The 18889-nt window shown below is 39.8% G+C and overlaps 1 long non-coding RNA gene across 1 annotated transcript; it reads right to left on the bottom strand.

Annotated features, from left to right (window-relative positions):
• Window positions 1–10936: 10936 nt before the first annotated feature.
• LOC118435471 lies at window positions 10937–14943 on the bottom strand. The gene is made up of 3 exons (XR_004834775.1): window positions 13794–14943; window positions 11441–13726; window positions 10937–11365 (listed from the first exon to the last, which is right to left on the bottom strand). It is a non-coding gene; the product is annotated as an uncharacterized LOC118435471 (long non-coding RNA).
• Between the last annotated feature and the right edge of the window lie 3946 nt (window positions 14944–18889).

Below are 18889 nucleotides of genomic sequence, written 5' to 3' on the forward strand. Positions count from 1 at the left end.
AAATCCTAAGAAATCGCAAAAAAATGATCTCTAATTTTGAAAATTCAGTTTGATTGCGTCTTTCTCTTTGGTTAGAAAAATTGTAAATTTGTGGGTACAAAATTTGTAAAAAATTCATGCGGGACAAAAATAACAAAAAATTGTATTAAAAATTTTGAAAATTCGACGCTCAAATAACAGTTTGGCGATGTCTTTGGTTAAAAAATTTGAGAATTTTGGGGCACAAATTTTGCCAAAAATCCTGCGGGATAGTAAAAAATATGTATCAAAAGTTAAAAATTTTGAAAATTCGGAAGGCAAAGAACAGTTTGACGGCGTTTTTGGTTAAAAAAAATTGGGAATTTCGAGGTACAAATTTTGTAAAAAATCTTGCAGGACAGAAATTGCAAAACAATGACGCCAATTTTGAAAAATTTGACAGGTAGAGAATAGTTTGACGAAGTAGTAGGTTACAAAAAATTTTAAATTTTTGGCCAAATTTTGACAAGAAATGATCAGAATGTTGAAAATTGACCAGGTAATTAATTAATGACAAAAAATTGAAAAAGCTTGCAGAAATTTTGACGCATTTTCTAAAAAATTTGCATACCAATCGATCCAATTGACGGCGTTTTGATGAAACTCAGCATCTGCGGTGGCGGTGGTTTCGCCTGTATTTTAATCGCCGCTTTCAACCTCGCCCCCAACTTTTTACATCCTTCCGGCCCCATTTTTTCGAGGATTTCCTAACCACAAATTTTCAAAATACTAATTCTTTTTTTACAAAATTTTATTTCTCTGCAAAAGAAACTACCATTTGTCTCTCTTCGTCCTCGACGTCATGCGGGTCTCCAGTTTCTTTGCTGGGCACGGCGTAAACCAACGCCCAGCTCGAATCGAGGAGGGTTTTAAGCATTTTGAGCCAAAAACGGGCCGGTTGGGAGCCAAACTGTTCGAGAGTGTAGAACCGATTGATCCGCCGGTCGAAAGTGAGGAGGTCGTTGGAAAAGCTGTAGATAAAGTCGGAAATCACGGCGCGGGCGATTGTGTCCTCGGCATCGTTTTCCATGGCGGACATGGCCTAGAAAATGTAGTAGAATGGGATTAAATTAGTTTTTTCGAAAAAAAATATGGGAGATTGCTGCACTAAATTGTTCTTTCGTAGGGATAATTTCTTGCAGGGGGGCAAGAAATGCTAGAAATAGATAAGCGCCATCTAGCGGATAATCACTATAATTTAGTGAAATACGAAGGGTGAGCCCCAAGGGGCGAATATTTCTTGCAGTTTTTTTTCGCAGAGCAGTGCAAAAATTATGAAAAAGGTGCAATAAATCAAACATTGAAATTCGAAACATCGGGTAACTGATTTTGTAAGACAGGCTAAAAACCGGTAAAAAATGGTTTTGTAAAAAACGGGTTTAAACTTAACTTAAAAGCCGATAGCGCAAAAACTTGGTGTTTTAGATACTCGAAAATCGAGTTTCAGGTTTTAATAATACAAATTAATTGGAGCTAATAAACCGGTTTTGGAGAAAATCGAAAACCGGTTTACCAAAATTTTCGAAATCAAAATCCGAATAAAAAATCCAAAAAACCTCGGTTTTATCAAAATTTGAAAAATCCCGTTTTTTTAATCTTCCTATTTTGGACGATCTAATCGGGTACAACACATTTTTCAAAACTTCGCCCGCTCAATTCAAAATTCAAATCGTTTCCAAACCCACCTCTTGGCAACAATGTCCCACCACCATCTCCATCCTTTCCAGGTTAAATTTCCCGTTGTACTCCTCCTCCAACACTTTCCTCAACTTTGGTCCCACGCCTTCCTGTCCGTGCGTAGGAACGTTTTCGAAATTGAAGCAGTACACGGTCTGAACGTTCCCGGACTTGGTCAACGTGACCCCGCTCGCTTCCCCCGTGGCGACGAAGGCCGTCTGCACCGGGGAGATGGGGGACGCCACCAAGTACGCGATCAGGATGTCCATTCCGGCCGAAAGCGTTACGTCCGACGACGCCGTGCCCATCATCGCCAACTTAAGAGGACATTAATTAAATATCAATTTAATTATTTGACCATATTTGTAACTTTGTAAACGGTGCAAATTAATTATAAGATGCTGTACAAAATTAGGGTTTGGATGAAATCTTGGCAAACTTAAGGGGACATTAAACCCGTTTAATTTCTAGTTAGGATCACAATTGTACCGTAAACTGTGTAAATTTTGCGAAAAAATAGGCTACACAAAATTAACTTTCAAATTTTTGGTTTGCCTTCATCTCACAAAACATTTTTGCCCAAAATTTTATAAGTTTACAAAGTTGACCTGAATAATTTACCCCATTTGTAATTTTATAAAGATGAGTACCGTACAAGGAGGTGATAATGTCAACTTTGACGGGCTAAAACTACCAGAAGCGAGCATTACGTTTCTTAGCTTTTTTGCCATAAAATCAGTCATATCCTCATCTGTACGTGTGCAAAAAAGCTAAGAAACGTAATGCTCGCTTCTGGTAGTTTCAGCCCGTCAAAGTGGTATGGGTTTTGAAAATTTTGCAAAATATTTGGGAAAAATTATAAAAAGCCCAAGGAGACTGTCGTCATGCGACCCCGTGGTTAACAAAACTCTGCTGTTTTCATGAAAGTTAGTTTTTAGCCCGAGTCTGGGCTTATGGAACCCCCATGTCCGTCCGTTCGCCCGTCCGGCCCATCTACACGATAGAACGAAAACGGCCTAACAGATTGACTTGAAATTTTCACCATATGCATATTGGGCAAAACTTTGCAAAGTTAGGAATGGAGTTCGAAGATAGGCGAAATCGGTCAAGTGGTTGACCGGTAGGGGTCATCGGAGAGGGTGGGAATTATGCACCAAAATTTTAAAATTGTCATAGAAAGCTGAAATTTGGTACAGAGATTGCTAATGGCTTCTAATGAAAGAATGTGAAGTGAAATTGGAAAATTTTACAACCGGAGGTACCCTAGGGGGTGACCCATACCGATTTTTCAAATTCGTCATATCGAGGTGAAATTTTGCATGGAAGTTGCTTATGGCTCTTAAGGGAAGAGTATAAATTGAAAGTAGAAAATTTTTCATCCGGAGGGACCCTATGGGGTCACCCCCTCCGATTTTCAGAAATTAACTTGAATAGCTGAAATTAGGAATTAGTCCTTAGTGCTTTCTCATGAAATAAACGAAGTAAAATATTAACAAAAAGTAACCAGAGTGGCAGTAGGGGGTAACCCATATCGATTTGTAAAAGTTGATATAATCAGTTGAAATTTAGAATGGAATCAAAAAATAACTTATGATTAGCATGTAGGAGGCTTGAATTTCGAAATTTTTACAGGAGCGACCTCCACTGGTCATGGGAAGTAGTCACGAGGAAGGGATAGCAATATTTTAATTAAAAATATTATTTTTAGAACTTGATCCAATACGAGGAATTGATACTAATGTTCATTCAAAATTAATATGCAGTAAAAAATCTGAAAGGTTATCTGGCGAAATATTCTTTTTCCATGACTTGAGTTTGTTTAAAAATACATTATTTTCCAACTTTCACAGTAATTTTACTGCATATTAATTTTGAACCAACAGTAGTTAATTCAAGATTCATTGCGAAATAGTAGCACATAATTTTACAGAAAACTATTGACAAACATGGGTTTATGTACTAACCAATCCTGGTTCGGGCTAAGCCAAGCTGTACTGATAGGTTTTTTTAAAATTATTCAATCGAGATGAAACTTCGTACATAGTTTACTAATGATCCCTAATGGAACAAGATGAAGTAAAATTGAGTAATATTTTCACATCCGGGACCCGTTGGGGTAACCCATACCGATTTTCATAACTTGTCTCAAAAAGCTGAAATTCGGAACGGTGATACTTAATGGCTTCTCATGAAATTATATGAAGTCAATGATGAACAAAAAATAACCAGATGGGCAATAAGGAAGGGGTACCGATACCGATTTCTGGATTTCTAAGAATTAATATATTGAGCTAAAATTTAGTGTGGAGTTGAAAAATAACTTAGGATTAGAATTTAGGAGGGTTGAATTTCGAAATTTTATAGGAAGCCTCCACTGTTTTTGGTATTTGGTGCCAATTAATACTACCAACTGACGTTAGTTAAAGAATTAGTGAAAAATAGTAAAACATTCTGACAAACATGGGTTTACTAATCCATCCTGGTTCGGGCTTAGCAAAGCTGTACTGCTAGGTTTTCAAAAAATAATTCATTTGTCGTCACGTTATTTGCAGTGTGTGCAAAAAGGCAGCCTTTTTGCTTTTTCTGCATGCCTTTTTGCCGTTTTGCCTTTTTCAATGCCCTTTTGCCTTTTTGCGTGCCTTTTTGCCCTTTTGATGCCTTTTTGCCTGTTTGATGCCTTTTTGCTCGATTTTTGACGATTGAACCCGATTTATTGTCGTTTATAACGTATTAAAGAAATTGCAGAATCTGCAATATGCTTTTAAAATTGTATTGGAGGGTTCTGACTTTCATCAATACTTCAAATTAGTTGAATACTTTTCCCCAAATATCTTCAGCGTTGTTTGTACATCGCCATCAGCTTAATTAATCACATTTTGACACTAGAGCTCATATTTGCGAAAAGTATTAAAAACGCAATGAATAACTTTCACTTTAATTTTATCACGGGACTCTCGTCTCATCTCGCCCCAAAATAGCAAAAGGGCAAAACGGCAAAAAGGCACAGATTTTTGTGGGGCAAAAAGGCAAAGAGGCAGGCAAAAAGGCACTGCCTGCCTTTTTGCTCTGCACACACTGGTTATTTGTCTCTTTTTGAAATTGGTAAAAAATGAATTTTTCATGCTCGATAAATGTGACAATTAGTGAGAATATTATGTCGGGTGTAGGCAATTTGCGCCGAGAAAACGATGAAATAGATATAACCAACGTCGTTGAATTAAGAATAATACAAATATTTTGGTGGAAATCGTCAGGTCGTTGGACAAAAATTTAGAAACGGACTCTGACCCTGTCTCGGGCTAAATGAAGTTCTTTGCATTTTTGCTGCCAACGGCGTTGTTATTTTTAATTGTTTAAAAATAATTTTTCGCTCAGGCCGTAAAAACCCCCTTGAACGGTACTCTCCTTTTGCAAAACTAATCCTACACAAATTAGGTTTCAGATTCGCTGAACCATAATTTGTCTCCCAATTTGGAATTACATAAATATTCATCTCACAAAGCCCACAAATTTTATAACTTTACAAAGTTTGCGTGAATTAGACACATCTGTAAAGTTGTAAACTGTGTAAATTAATTTTTAAAATGCTACGCAAAATTAATTTCTAAATTCGTGGATGAAATCACCAAATTTGTCTCCCAATTTGGTTTACGCATTCATCTCACAAAGCAAAGCCCTCAACTTTTACAACTTTACGAAGAACTTGACGTGAATAATTATCCACTCACCTTGACGAGTGAGTAACCCTCAGAGTCGGACAGATATCGGATAATACACTCATTATCCTCTTCAATTTCCACGGGAGGTTCGGACGCCCACGGATTGACAAAGTTATCCGACCCACCTCTATCCAACAAGCCACCACTCGGCGTCGTCTTCGTTCCGGACCCCGATTTCGCCAACTTATTCACCGTAAAGGATGTGATAACCTGAAAAGAAAACGTTACAAAATTTCATTAATAAATTTAACCAAAATTGTGTCCATTTTTTTAGAAAAATCTTTTTGGACGAATTGGCAAAAAAATTGCAAACACGAAATGAACGGAACATTCTGGCAAATTTTAGATTTTCACCCACCGAAAAGATCTCTTCCGGTTCGAAATCTCCACAAACGATAAGGCAACAATTTTTCGCGTGGTAGAAGGATTTATGAAACTTCCGAACTGCGGCGAGACTCCCAGATTCACGCATGTCTTTGTGATGACCGCCGTAATTGTAATGATAACCTGGCAATTTCATGTGTAAATATGTAAATTAGTTATTGCAATTTCCCGTTTCATACTTTAAAATTGGCACCTGAATCAGGTCCATAAATTTCCGACATGAGTGCCCAATGAGCCTGGAGGACGGGGTCGTGTTCGAAAGACTTCATTTGCAAGTAGCAAACTCCGCCGTCTTTTCCTTCCTCGGTGACGTGATGGATTTCCGTCAGGTAGCCGGCTTCACCTAGCGGAAGTTGATAAGCAGTTATCATTAGGGTGAACAATTTGTCATATTTTCAGTGTTTTGTTTGCTACATTTCTTGCACTGGAAAGTAAGCCATGCAATAAATGCGAGGTGCATAAAGCTGCAAGAAACATGCGCCATCCTGCCAAGCGCAGCATGAACAGCGCGCAGAGGAAGTAAGTGGTTTCTAGCGCCTTGAATTTCTTGCAGGTTAAAATATTTGGCTACAAGAAACCACTTTCTTCCCGTTATTTTTTGCAAGTTACTCGAAACGCTGCACATTTTAGTCAATTTTTGAAATAAAGATTTTAAGATTGTGTAATTAAATTTTGAAACTGTGTTAAACTATGTAGCTCGTACTGAGAAGGGGAAAGAAGATATGATCCAGGTAGACCGGAAGTAGGGCAAGGAAACCCTCTTTGCCCGCCGTTTTCAGGGTGTAGCACGAATGGTCACTTTCCGTCCAGCCATCCGTCCCCGCCGCGTAGCACTGGACGGCCAACTGGTCCAAAATTCCGGGATGTGGGAAGTGACGACTTCCCAGGAAAATCATTCGCTGCAAAATGAGTGGCAGCCCCAGCTCGTTCGAAACGCGGTGGCCTAGTCATACCCAAAAAACACAGGATCATTCACTCAAAAAAATATGAAGAAGTTTCACAAAATTGTGTCAAATTCTGCATTGATCGAATAAAGCTCGATGCATATTCTGATCTGATTTTTTTTGCATAGTCGTGCAGAAAATTTCCATATTTTTTTCTGCAGAACCGATTGTGCATTGTGCATAGCTGTTCGCATAGTTTTTTTTAGAAGATCGGGCCAAATTACTGCAGAAAATCGGGTCAATTATTGCAGAAAATGATCAAAAATTTCAGCGACGTCCACCAAATAAAAGCCCAAAATCCCTGAATTATCCACTTCACTTTCCCGAATTATCCACGTCACCCTCAAAATTTTACCGGTTTTAGTATTAAAAAAAAGACTGAATTATTCTCCCTCAAGAAACACCCTTTTCTTAAAAAAACCTTCCCAAATTTCACAAAAATCCCGAAATCCCCTCAAAATACCACCCCTAAATAAATGCACAACTCACGAAACACAAAGTATCCATGCACCTCTGGACTGTCCACTTTCGCATGAACCACACTCAACCCGGTATGTCTGCTCCGATATTTGGTCACATTATGCAGCTCATTCGCCTTCACGGTCGTGATCCGCTCCCACTCGCCGCCCACGCCCAACCCCTCCGCCAAACTTTTCCTCGTCCGCTGCAACCTCTTGGACGTTTCCGAGTCCACAATCGTCAACCTCTTCTTCGTGCCCCCCTTCATCAGCGGGGCCGAGGACAAGAACGCTAATGATTTGGTCGGGACACGGTGATGTTCTAGACTTTGACCTTGGATACCTGTTCAAAAACAAAATATTCATTCAAATTTCAGTCATCCCGATTTCTGAAGGAAGATTTTCATTCACATTCACTCATTTTCTTTCAAATTCATTCATTTCATTTCATTTCGCTTCATCTGACTTCATTTCTTACTTCACCCCATGTATTAAGGGTTGGGTGAAGAATAAAATGAATGAGTGAGAAATCCTGTCATTCACAGTCATTCATATGAAATGACGGAATCTTTCACTCATTTTCATTCAAATGACAGGAAATTTATTTTCATTCACGATAATTCACCATCATAATGCCAAATGAATGAATGTGAACAGGTATGTGACCTTGACCTTGACCTTGCCCCGGAACAGCAAACTTGACCGGAGCGTGCGTATGATCGTGGGATTCCGCATCGTAAAACGTGTCCCTCTCTGGAATGTCCTCCAAATGAATGGGGGCCGGTTCGTAGGTCGATTCACGGAGATCTTTGGTCGTTTGAGACGAACCGAAGCGGGCGTGGTGCATCTGCGCATGCGCGTTGTGTGACGCGCGCGAGGAAGCGATCTGAGCCTGCACGATCATCGAGTGTCGCAGGACGGCCATCCGGTTGAGTTGCTGTTGCTGTTTTTCAATCTCCATTTGTAACATGGTAGGGTTCATGAATTCGAGACGGAGGCCGGTTTTGGACGCGCCGACGGAGGCGGATGCCTTGGTGCCTGGGGAGAAAGAGAGTGGTTTTAATACCCGGGTAAAATATGGGGAGTTAAAACCCGAATTTTCAGGCGATCCCGTGAAAAAATAAAAATACGTTTTTAAGGACGTCTGAAAAATCTTGGAAAAAAAACGTGTCAAAAATTTTTGCAAATTGTGTAGATTTTAAGAGAGCGAGAAAAAACAAAATTATTTTTAATACCCGAGTAAGACATATGCGAATAAAAAATCTGAATTTTCCATTGAATTTGTGAAGTAATACACATTGATTTTAAAAACGTCCTTCAAATCATGTAAACAAATCTGTCCACAATTTTTGCAAATTCGTCCCAAATTTCTCCAATTTTTCCAAAAATCTATCCCAAACTCCCCCACAAAAATCACAATACCTGTCGCCAACGCATGAAAATTGAGCGGGACAGCATTCAGCGCCTCGGACGTGGTCATATGGGCCCCCGCATTTCCCGGAATAAGCCGTGACGTCGTGCGGTACGTGGGGTTGGCCAGGTTGGCGTCTGACGCCAACGCCATGATCGAGCTCGTATCCTGCGGAAGGTCGCCCGCCCTGATGGACGTGAGCGTCTTCCGATGCGCGGGTGGCGCCGGGTGGTCCGGGAGCGTCGAGGTCGGGTGGTTTTTCAGCAACGGGACGGATTTCGGGCCGCCGCCAGTGATCGAATGGGCGTGCGGCATGTGTTCGGAAATCGTGGCGTGGTGGTCGTGATGTCGATGGGGGTGACCACCCCCTTCTTTTGGTGGGGTTTCTTTTTTGGGCGGAGTTTCCTTCTTGGGCTGAGAGGTTGACGACATGTCAACAATTCGGGGGACAAAAGAAAGAGTTTCAACAAGAAAAAAAACAGTAAACAAAAGTTGAGAGATTTCTGAGATGGAAATTTTAAAATATTTTTTTTTGGAAATGATCACCATTTTTATTGACACTATTTTTTTTATAGCTGTGAATCCAAGCAACATGTGTATGTACATAGCTTGACAATTTATGCATCATAATTTTCGAAAAGTCGTATTTCTAGTAAATAACCTTTCATATTTTATGATTTCTGAGAAAAGTTTCCATTCCAATTTTTCCGAGCTGCCTGTCAGCAACTCTCCTTCATCGCGGACAGAATTTCGAACAACCCCTATTTCAAACTGGACTTGCAACGTCAAAGAAGATGAAAATCTCGGCAAAACTGCTCCTCTTCGTCGTCACTGTCACGATGGTCTTCGTCCCCTCGGTGGATGGTGAGTTGAGAAAAACTTAAAAATACACAAGTACATAATAATATTTAGATTACTCGAAATTTCCACATTTTCGCATTGTCGCCTTCCACAGGACTGAAATGCTACTATTGCAAAACTAGGGAACCAAAATCTTCTGACGGTGAATTAGGTCGAATGGGAAATGAGAGTGTACAATTCATGAGGTCGGCTCGTCAGTACCATGAACGCCCTGAATGCAAAGACTTCAACGAGAAGACTAAAAAAGAAGAAAGGTTCCAGCAAGACTGTACAGATATTACGAGAGGTATATTTTTTACACTAATAATGGAACCTTTTTTCAAGATTTTCTTACGAGTTGTATCAAAAAATTCAGCCAAAAATTAGAAATCACATGATGCCTATCTTTCCGTTGAATGGACTCTTTCAAGAAAAATATTGGTGGCAAAGTTCAATTTTCGAAAGGTTAATTTAATTTTTAAACCAAAGGTTAATTTTCTCTCGCTTTTTCCTCCATGGGGGGGAAACAAAGGCGGGCACGTGATTCAAGATTTTTCTTAAACGGAAATACGAGTGGCGTGTGATTCCTAATTTTTGGCCTGATTTTTTAACATAACTCGCTAGAAAATCCCGGCGTAGATTGAAAAAAGGTTTCATTAAACATTTATTTCTGAAATCTCTTATTAGACCCAGTTTGTTTCACCCTTCTCAAAGAACCAAAGGAAAGTGGATGCGTGTCCATAAGAGAGTCTCGCGCTTATCTACCTGACAAGAATAAATGCAATTGTATAGCGTGCACGTGCGACAAGGACCTTTGCAATAAGGCCAACGACATGAATGATTCGACCAAACGTGTCGTCATCGTCGCCCTGATCGGCGTCCTCGTCCGAGGCTTCGTCCGATTCCAGGCGTCAATTCGGTGATACGACAAATATGTAAACGAAAATTATGTAACGACGTTTATGTAAATTCAAGCTCCTAAATTTCAACATTCATTCATTCATATCTGGAAATGTTGTAGGAGACGATTTATTAGCACTTTTTGGAACCAATGCAAAATTTTAAGTGTACAAATTTCACAAATTTTTTGGGAAAATAGCCAGTGAATAAAGTATAACTGATCGTTAAGTTAAGCTTAAGCTTTAATCTTAATTAGAATTGTGTACGATTAGATGTTTCCGAATTTTACGATTAGGAGGGTTTAAAATCTAAGATGGCAATTTAGTCAACAACTTGTCGTTTGTTGTCAGCAACATGAATTTTTCAATGATGAACGATGATGATGATTTAAATGATGAATGAATGATGAATTTTTAAATGAATGACTTATGAATGATGCGCCAAACTCCTCGTCACCTTGCTCGGCGTCAGCATACTCGGCAGCGAGGGAGGCTTCTGAATCTACACGCGGAAATCTCAACTTATCTACGGGATGCGGTTATTAAAGAAAAATTCATATTTTTAAATGTTTAAAGAGACGATTTATTACTTTTGGAATCGCTGCAAAATTTATATTGTGTACAAATTGGTAACATGATTGGATCAATGGGGAGAAAAATTATTGGGAATAAATTGTAGCCTTTCGTTTACAAATTATTGGGGAACTACAGGACTTATACATAGGTGTAAATGTATTTTATAATTAATTGTGCTTAAATTTAATAGTTATCCGCATCACGATACACAAATTCAGTATTTCTTCATCTGCACCCGTTGCTTTACGCCGAAATTCGCACATGATTCGATAAGCCCTAATTTTGATCAGGTTTCTATTCAACTTTCTACCTTTCCTTTCTTCCTCCGAGTCGTTGTCTTCGCCTTACTGCGCCACGACGGTACTTTGAACGTACTCCATCAACATCGCCTCCCATGTCAAAACTGGACTCGTTTTTGGACCGGATTTTGATCGCGACTCTGTCAAAAAAGTAATCCTAATTTTAAAAATCATTTTTGTCAATAGTTTAATTCTAGTTTTTATGATTTGTCCACCTTTTCGGGATGAAGCCTGTCTTAATCATTGAGCAGAGAGAAACAATCCCGTCGCGACCTCTCCCCTCACTCACGGCTCTTCGAAAGATGGCGAATGGAGGAAGGCAAAGCTGGCTCGGGCTGTACCAAATCTGCCCCCTAATTTTTACAATTTCTGAAATTCAGCTAGAAATTTCCCTGTCAACCGACCCCCACCAGACACCCGGTCTGAAAAATGAGGAGAAAGTGTTTACAAATTTTCAGGTCTCGCAACTTTACAAGGCGCGTTTTAGGTCCCAGTCTCGTATTTTTTTGCGCCTCGACCTTGACCTTGTTCTCTACTGGAGTTGGTCAGCTTCGTCCTTGCCCACCCACTGTCTAGACGAACTGTAAGTGAAACGTCAATAAGGAAGATGAAAACCTCGTCAAAACTGTTGCTCGTCTTCGTCGCTATCGCCGTCGTGATGATTTTGGAGCGCGTCCCTCCCGCGGAAGGTTAGTGGAGAAAATGTTAAAAATAAACTGGCCGGATAATCCGGCCCCGTTCAAGGCAATGCAGACAAAAAGAAAATTTCGCCCCAACGTGGTCGCAATTTTGTCTTATTATATAAAATGGTTCTTATTATATAATCATGCACAAATTTGCCTTTTGAACTAATTGCTATCGCACAAATCAGAGCACTTCTGGAATAAATTTAATTAAGCATTTTTAATCTCTTAAAAATTGCATACTTTTAATAAATTTTTTACACATTGTTTTGTATCATAAATTATAAAACTCGTTAAAGTTGTTTTCATCTAGTGTATACGGGCGCCCAGCCCACCCACGCCCCAAAAAATTGGCGCCCTAGGCGCTTGCCTATAGCTCACCTATGCCTAAAACGGGGCCTGGACGGATTTTATATATCCTCCTCTCTTTTACATCATAACTTATTATTTACTATTTCCGATAGGATTATACTGCTACCTTTGTCGGGGACCGAATGCTAAGGAAGCTGGAGGAGAGGGATCGAATTCCAGGTTGTTTGATTTCTTGGATGATACTTATTAAAACGTGAAGATTGCCACTTCCGTGGTTTGCAAGGACTTCACCGCTGAGAACAAAGAGGACGAAGGAAATAAGGCGAAATGTCCGAGCATCTTGAAAAGTATGTTTTTTTTCGTATAAATTACTTACACCCTAAATTTTGAAGTCTGCTCTAATCGTGCCCTTATCTACATCCAGCTTGTATATCTCACAAAACATTTGGCAGCAGGTGTTCCGATGCACCATCTGGGATGAAGATGAATTCCTGCACTAAGGACACCTGCCTTTGTGACACGGACTATTGCAACACGGCCAACGACATGAGTGATTCGACCAAACTGGTCGTCGTCACCCTGCTCGGCGTCAGATTCCTCGTCCGAGGCTTTTTCTGAATTCAATTCAAGCTCCTTAATTCCAACATTTATCTAGAAATGTTTTAGATGATTTACATTTTTGGAACAAGTCCAAAATTTGAATTTCATAAATTTGTTGCGTATGTAAATGGGCAGCGAATAAAGTATAAGTAACTGATCGTTGATTAAGCTTAATCTTTATCGTTAAATAAGAATTGAGCATATCATGATTAGATATTTTCGAATTTTACGATTGACCGTACATATATGAGTGATGAATGAATGATGAATTTTTAAATGAATTATTTATAAATGATGCCTCCAAACTGGTTGTCGTCGTCGCCATGCTCGGCGTCAGCTACCTCGTCCAAGGCTACTTCGGCAGCGGGGGAGGCGGATTCTGAATCTACCCGTGGAAATCTATGCGATGCGGTTATCAAGGGAAAGATTTTTATTTGTAAATGTTTAAAGAGGCAATTTATTATTTTTGGAAACGATGCAAAATTTATATTGTGTACAAATTTGTAATGTGATTGGGTCAATGGGGAGAAAAATTATAGGGGATAAATTGTAGCCTCGATTTTATAAACTAAGGTGGAATTGTTACTAGTTTAAACAGGACTAATAGGCGTAATTAATTTAATAGTCATCCGCATCACCGTAGATGAATTCTATATTGCTGTCATCCTCCTCTTCCTCTGCGCCCGATTTTTTGCGCCGAAACTCGTACATGATTTGATAAGCCCTTATTTTGATCAGTTTTCTATTCAATTCTGTGACTTGTCTTTCCGTCCTCCGCGTTGTTGTCGTCGTCACCTCGCTGCGTGACGAGGGTCCTTTGGACGTACTCCGTAAACGTGGTCACATCGTCAACCTCGTCGTCAAAAATGGACTCGTTTTTGGACCGGATTTTGATCTCGATCGAGTCTGTCAAAATGATATTGCAATTTTAAAAATCATTTTTTGCGTATATTTTAATTACAATTTTGTCAACCTTTTCGGGATGACGCTCATCTTAATCATTGAGCAGAGAGAGACACCACCATCGCCCACAGCGTTTCGAAAGATGGCGAAACCGTGGAGGAAGGCGGTGCTGGCGTGAAGAACGTTGGCGGGGAGAGCCTCGATAACGTTGGTGTTGGTGGAAAGGATGTCGGGAACGTTGGCGAGGAGGATCTGAAGCAGAGCAACGTCGATCTCGGCGTCACTTTCGAACAGAATCTTGTGCACGATACGGGTCGTTTGATAAATTTTTGGGATGAAAATTTATTAGTAGAAATATATATTTTTTGTTGCAAAAAACCGGTAATTATTTGACACCGTTTTCATAGCTGGATCCTGAATATGATCTTATAGAACCTTCATGACCGTCCGTCTAAATATTTGAGACAAACTATGTAACGGACATTAGACGACTCGCTGAGTTTGACCACGAAATTCATGCAATCACGACATAGCTTTGAATGAGTTTAAAAATGAGTATGCTTGATATAGTGGTTGACCTGTTGGGTCATTTAAGTGGTAGGGGTCGACTAAATTCATACCCCTTGAAGTACATTGTATGCAAATCGTGGTAGAAATACGAAATTTGGCACGAAACTGAAAGTGCACATCAAAGAGAACGATGTCAATTTGGAATTATATTTAAAACGCTTCGCCCACACTCACAATTTGAACTCAAGAAAAAAGTGAAGAACGACTGGCTCGGGCTGTATCAAGTCTGCCCCGTCGCTTTTACAATTTCTGAAATTCACCCTGAAATTTCCCTGCCAACTGATCACCTCCAGACACCCGGTCTGAAAAGTGAGGAAAAATTTCAGTGTCTCGCAACTTTTCAAAGTGGACAGTCGTGTTTTCTGTTCCAGTCTCGTATTTTTTTGTGCCTTGACCTTGACCTTGTTCTGTGCTCGAGTTGGCCACCTTCCGAACCTTGTGCCACCTAGGGATTCCAATCCCGGACGATTTTTTAAATCCCGGGAATCGGGAATCCCGGTTTTCGCCGTGACAAATCCCGGGATTTTTTCCCGAAATTCAAATATTACCGTATAACTTAGTCAAATTATGGTGCACATGGCTCTAAAAGTACCGAGCCTGAGCATATTTATAATACTTACATTACATATTACATAATATTTACATATCTACTGATGTGTGTTTTCCAAATATGTGCATTCATAAGTATTATTATAAAGTATGCTATTTTCTGGCATACACATGATAGTAACACAAATTAGCGAGCATATTGTTTTGCCTGCTATGATAAATGCAAAATTTCGATGTATTGTGGTAGCTCAATTTTCGTCATCTATCTTGGAGAGGTGATGAGAAAAAGTTTGATAATTTCATTCCAGAAAACATAAATAATTAATCAAGGGTTCGCCACCATGTTAACCAGAAATGCACAAACTTAAGTTTAGCAGTATTATTTGGCCTAAATCGCGAACAATTATTCAAAAACTACAATTGGACATGGAATTTGGCAATTCAAAAATTTCAAGCTCAAATATACGAACTACCTCGTTCAGTCAAAAAGCTTTTCATTCAGCCTTAAATTCATCGACTAAAATTTGGAATCACTTGTAACGTTTTAGTGTTTTTGGGCATTCGTGATTTCGGATTCCTTAATTATGCCGAAAATACGGCGTTCTTGTTGCTTCAATTTAATATCTGACATCTAAATTAGAAAATTTTAAGTTCCATGTTGTATTAAAAATTTTATTTGTGAATTAAATACAAAATTTGGATGAATATTCGAAAAATACGGCTACCAATATTGTTTAGAATGTAAATTTTCGACTTTAGGATCAATTTTGACTGGTTATGCTCTTCAAAGCTTTTTCTTACCAATCATATAACCGAAAATTATATAAAACTGCTATTAAAATAGTAAATTACAAGTAATTTCACTTCTGAATGACAAATTGAAAAATCCCGAAATCCCGGGATTTCAGTCATTCAAATCCCGGGATTTTTCGGGATTTAATTCCCGGGAAATCCCGGGATTTGAATGACTGGAACCCCTAGTGCCACCCTCCTTCTTCACGCCGGATCACGACCCCGTATTTGGAACTGGACTTGCAACGTCAAAGAAGATGAAAATCTCGGCGAAACTGCTCCTCCTCGTCACCATCGCCGCCGTCACGATGGTCTTCGTCCCCCCGGCGGATGGTGAGTTGAGAAACTTATAAATAAATAAGCTGCGGAGTGAGAATCTATGTATTTATATTTCTGGTAATTTGCACATTTCGCATTGTCTCTTTCCACAGGACTGAAATGCTACTTTTGCGATACTCCTAAATCTTATGATGGTAAATCGGGTCGAATGGGAAATGAGAGTCTGTTATTGAAGTCGGGTCGTCAGCACAAAATTCCAGAATACTCTGATTGCAAGGACTTCAACGAGAAGACTAAGAAAGAGGAAAAGTACCAGCAAGAATGCTCATCTCATTATAAAGGTATATTTTTTGACACTAAATACTAATTTCTGAAATCTCTTCTAATCGTGGTCCTTTTATAGATCCAGTTTGTATGTCCTCCATCGTTGAACCAAAGTACAGCCGATGTTGGGAGGGGACAAAACTTCCATATGCAAATTTGCCTGCCAAGAACAAATGCAATTGCGCAGCCTGCGTCTGCGACAAGGACTTTTGCAACACGGCCAACAACATGAATGATGCCTCCAAACGTGTCGTCGTCACCCTGCTCGGCGTCGGTTACCTCGTACGAGCCTACTACTTCGGCGGCAGTGCAGGCTTCTAAATCAACATCGACTTATCTATGCGATGCGGTTATCAAGGAAAAAATCTTATTTGTAAATGTTTAAAGAGGCAATTTATTATTTTTGGAAACGGTGCAAAATTTATATTGTGTACAAATTTGTAATATGATTGGATCAATGGGGAGAAAAATTATTGGGAATAAATTGTAGCCTCGATTTTATAAATTTTGGTGGAACTACACTAGCTTAAATGTGATTTATGGGGGTAATTAGTTAAGTTTAATTAATTTAATAGTCGTCCATATCACCAATTCACCATACATGAATTCAGTATTATTAGCATCTTCCGCTGCACCCGTTGCTTTGCGCCGAAACTCGCACATGATTCGATAAGGCCTAATTTTTATCAGTTTTTTATTCAAATCGGTGACTTGTTCTTTTGTGGTCGTCTCATCACTGCATCACGACAGTTCTTTGGACGTACTCCATCAGTGTGGTCACATCGTCCCCTTCAAATTTGCCCCATCGTCAAAAATTGTCTCGTTATTAGCTCGCCCTGCGTAGCACGAGAGCTATTGAATTCCTCATGTCCGTCCGTCCGTCTGTCTGTGTGTTCACGAGTTTTTTGCATCAATTGATGCTAATTAATAATCCCCTTGACCATTATAGAATAAATTAGGCGCACCATTGGTATCGAACAATCCGTGGCGCAAATGGTGCGAATTAATTGTGCAAATGGATCGAGAAAGGACTACAATTTTGGAATAGGTAGCACCGTTCGTATTGAACAGTTGGTTATCCAAGCTGATGCGAAACAATTGGATGAGCATCAATTGATACTCACTAGAATGGATCAGGTTCATTTTTTAATAAATTAATAGCACCGTTGGTATCTAACAATCGGTAACACAAAATGATGCGAAACAATTGGGTTAATTGATGCAAAACGCACCAATGGTACAGAATAGCCGGGAGAATTTATTATATAATTTTGACACAAATTTTTTGAAATTTTATTTGACCCACCATGGTTAATCTCCAACAGTGGTGCAAAATACTTGGTCATCTTCCTCGTTTTTCTGCACCATTGATGCATAATTGCATAATAACTATTGATCTATTTTATGCCTCGTTTTTCTGCACCACTGGTGCATAACTGCTTAAAATTATTGATCTATTTTATGCTTCGTTTTTATGCACCACTGGTGCATAATTGCTTAAAAATTATTGATCTATTTTGTTGAACTACTATAATTTTGCAGCCAAGGTGCAAAGGTGCCAGGTATATTACAGGGTGAGCTACTTCTAACGTTACTACGGTTTATTCAAAATTGATATAGCGGAAGCTCTTATAATAATCATCGTCCATTAATTACTTACAAAAGTTCATTGAAATTATATACATAGTTTCATAAGTAAATCAAAGAATTAACAAAGTGTGTGCTCAGTTGTGGGCATAATCCACAAGTAGCACACGGCATCCCAATACAGGCTAATCACACACTATGATAAATTTAATGATAAATTTAAAATATAATGATAATATGTATGCAATATGGGGGTAGAGGAAAAACCGGAGAGGGTCTCGGAAAACCTCTACATGTATTGGGAAGTTGATTCAATACACCATTCGGCCCATTACTACTGGACACCAGGTAGACCTTGTGCCTAGGGGTTGTGGTGATATCCAAATGAAGGTAACGTCTGAATGCGGAAGTAGACAGTTCAAGGTTGTTGGGCGGGGGCTGTCCACGGACCGCGGGATCTTGCCCACATCCCCCATAGACACCCCCACTTGCCCCTTCCTCCATCACAACACAATCAGGTCATGGGACCCCCGCGGACCAGAATATGCCGGCCCCCGTCATGCACGACCCATCCCCCACTCTTCAATCAACCACGCCCCACGGTCACCACCCCGATATGCCACACAATGACCTACCTGGAGTAGTCCTTTTAAGGCGTAGATCCTCATTTGCACTGGGTCCGGCGAATCCATCTTCGCCTGATGGCTCAGCTTGTCGTTGCTGGGACGGGTGTGGCAGAGGGTGTCACCAGGCACGCAGATGAAGGGTGTGAGTGGACGAGGCTCACATGGCTCACATGGCAACTTGGGACACACTTCACTTGCCCTAGCACACCCGCGACCCAGACAGAAGAGAATCCAGTTGCAGAGCGAGAGAGAGATATGTGGTGCACAGGAGGAAGCCAAAGGAGAACTCATAACAAAGTAAAGTAACCTGATTGGTCATCGCATTACAACTCTTCGCTTAAGATGGAAGCTTAAGAACAGTGTTTCTGCTGTTAAAAAACACCTGCACGAAATTAGTGCATAAAAATGTTTTTAAACGTTTAATAACACCCATCAAAAA

This window comes from Folsomia candida, unplaced genomic scaffold (assembly GCF_002217175.1).
Source record: "Folsomia candida strain VU population unplaced genomic scaffold, ASM221717v1 Fcan01_Sc004, whole genome shotgun sequence".
Classification (NCBI taxonomy): domain Eukaryota; kingdom Metazoa; phylum Arthropoda; class Collembola; order Entomobryomorpha; family Isotomidae; genus Folsomia; species Folsomia candida.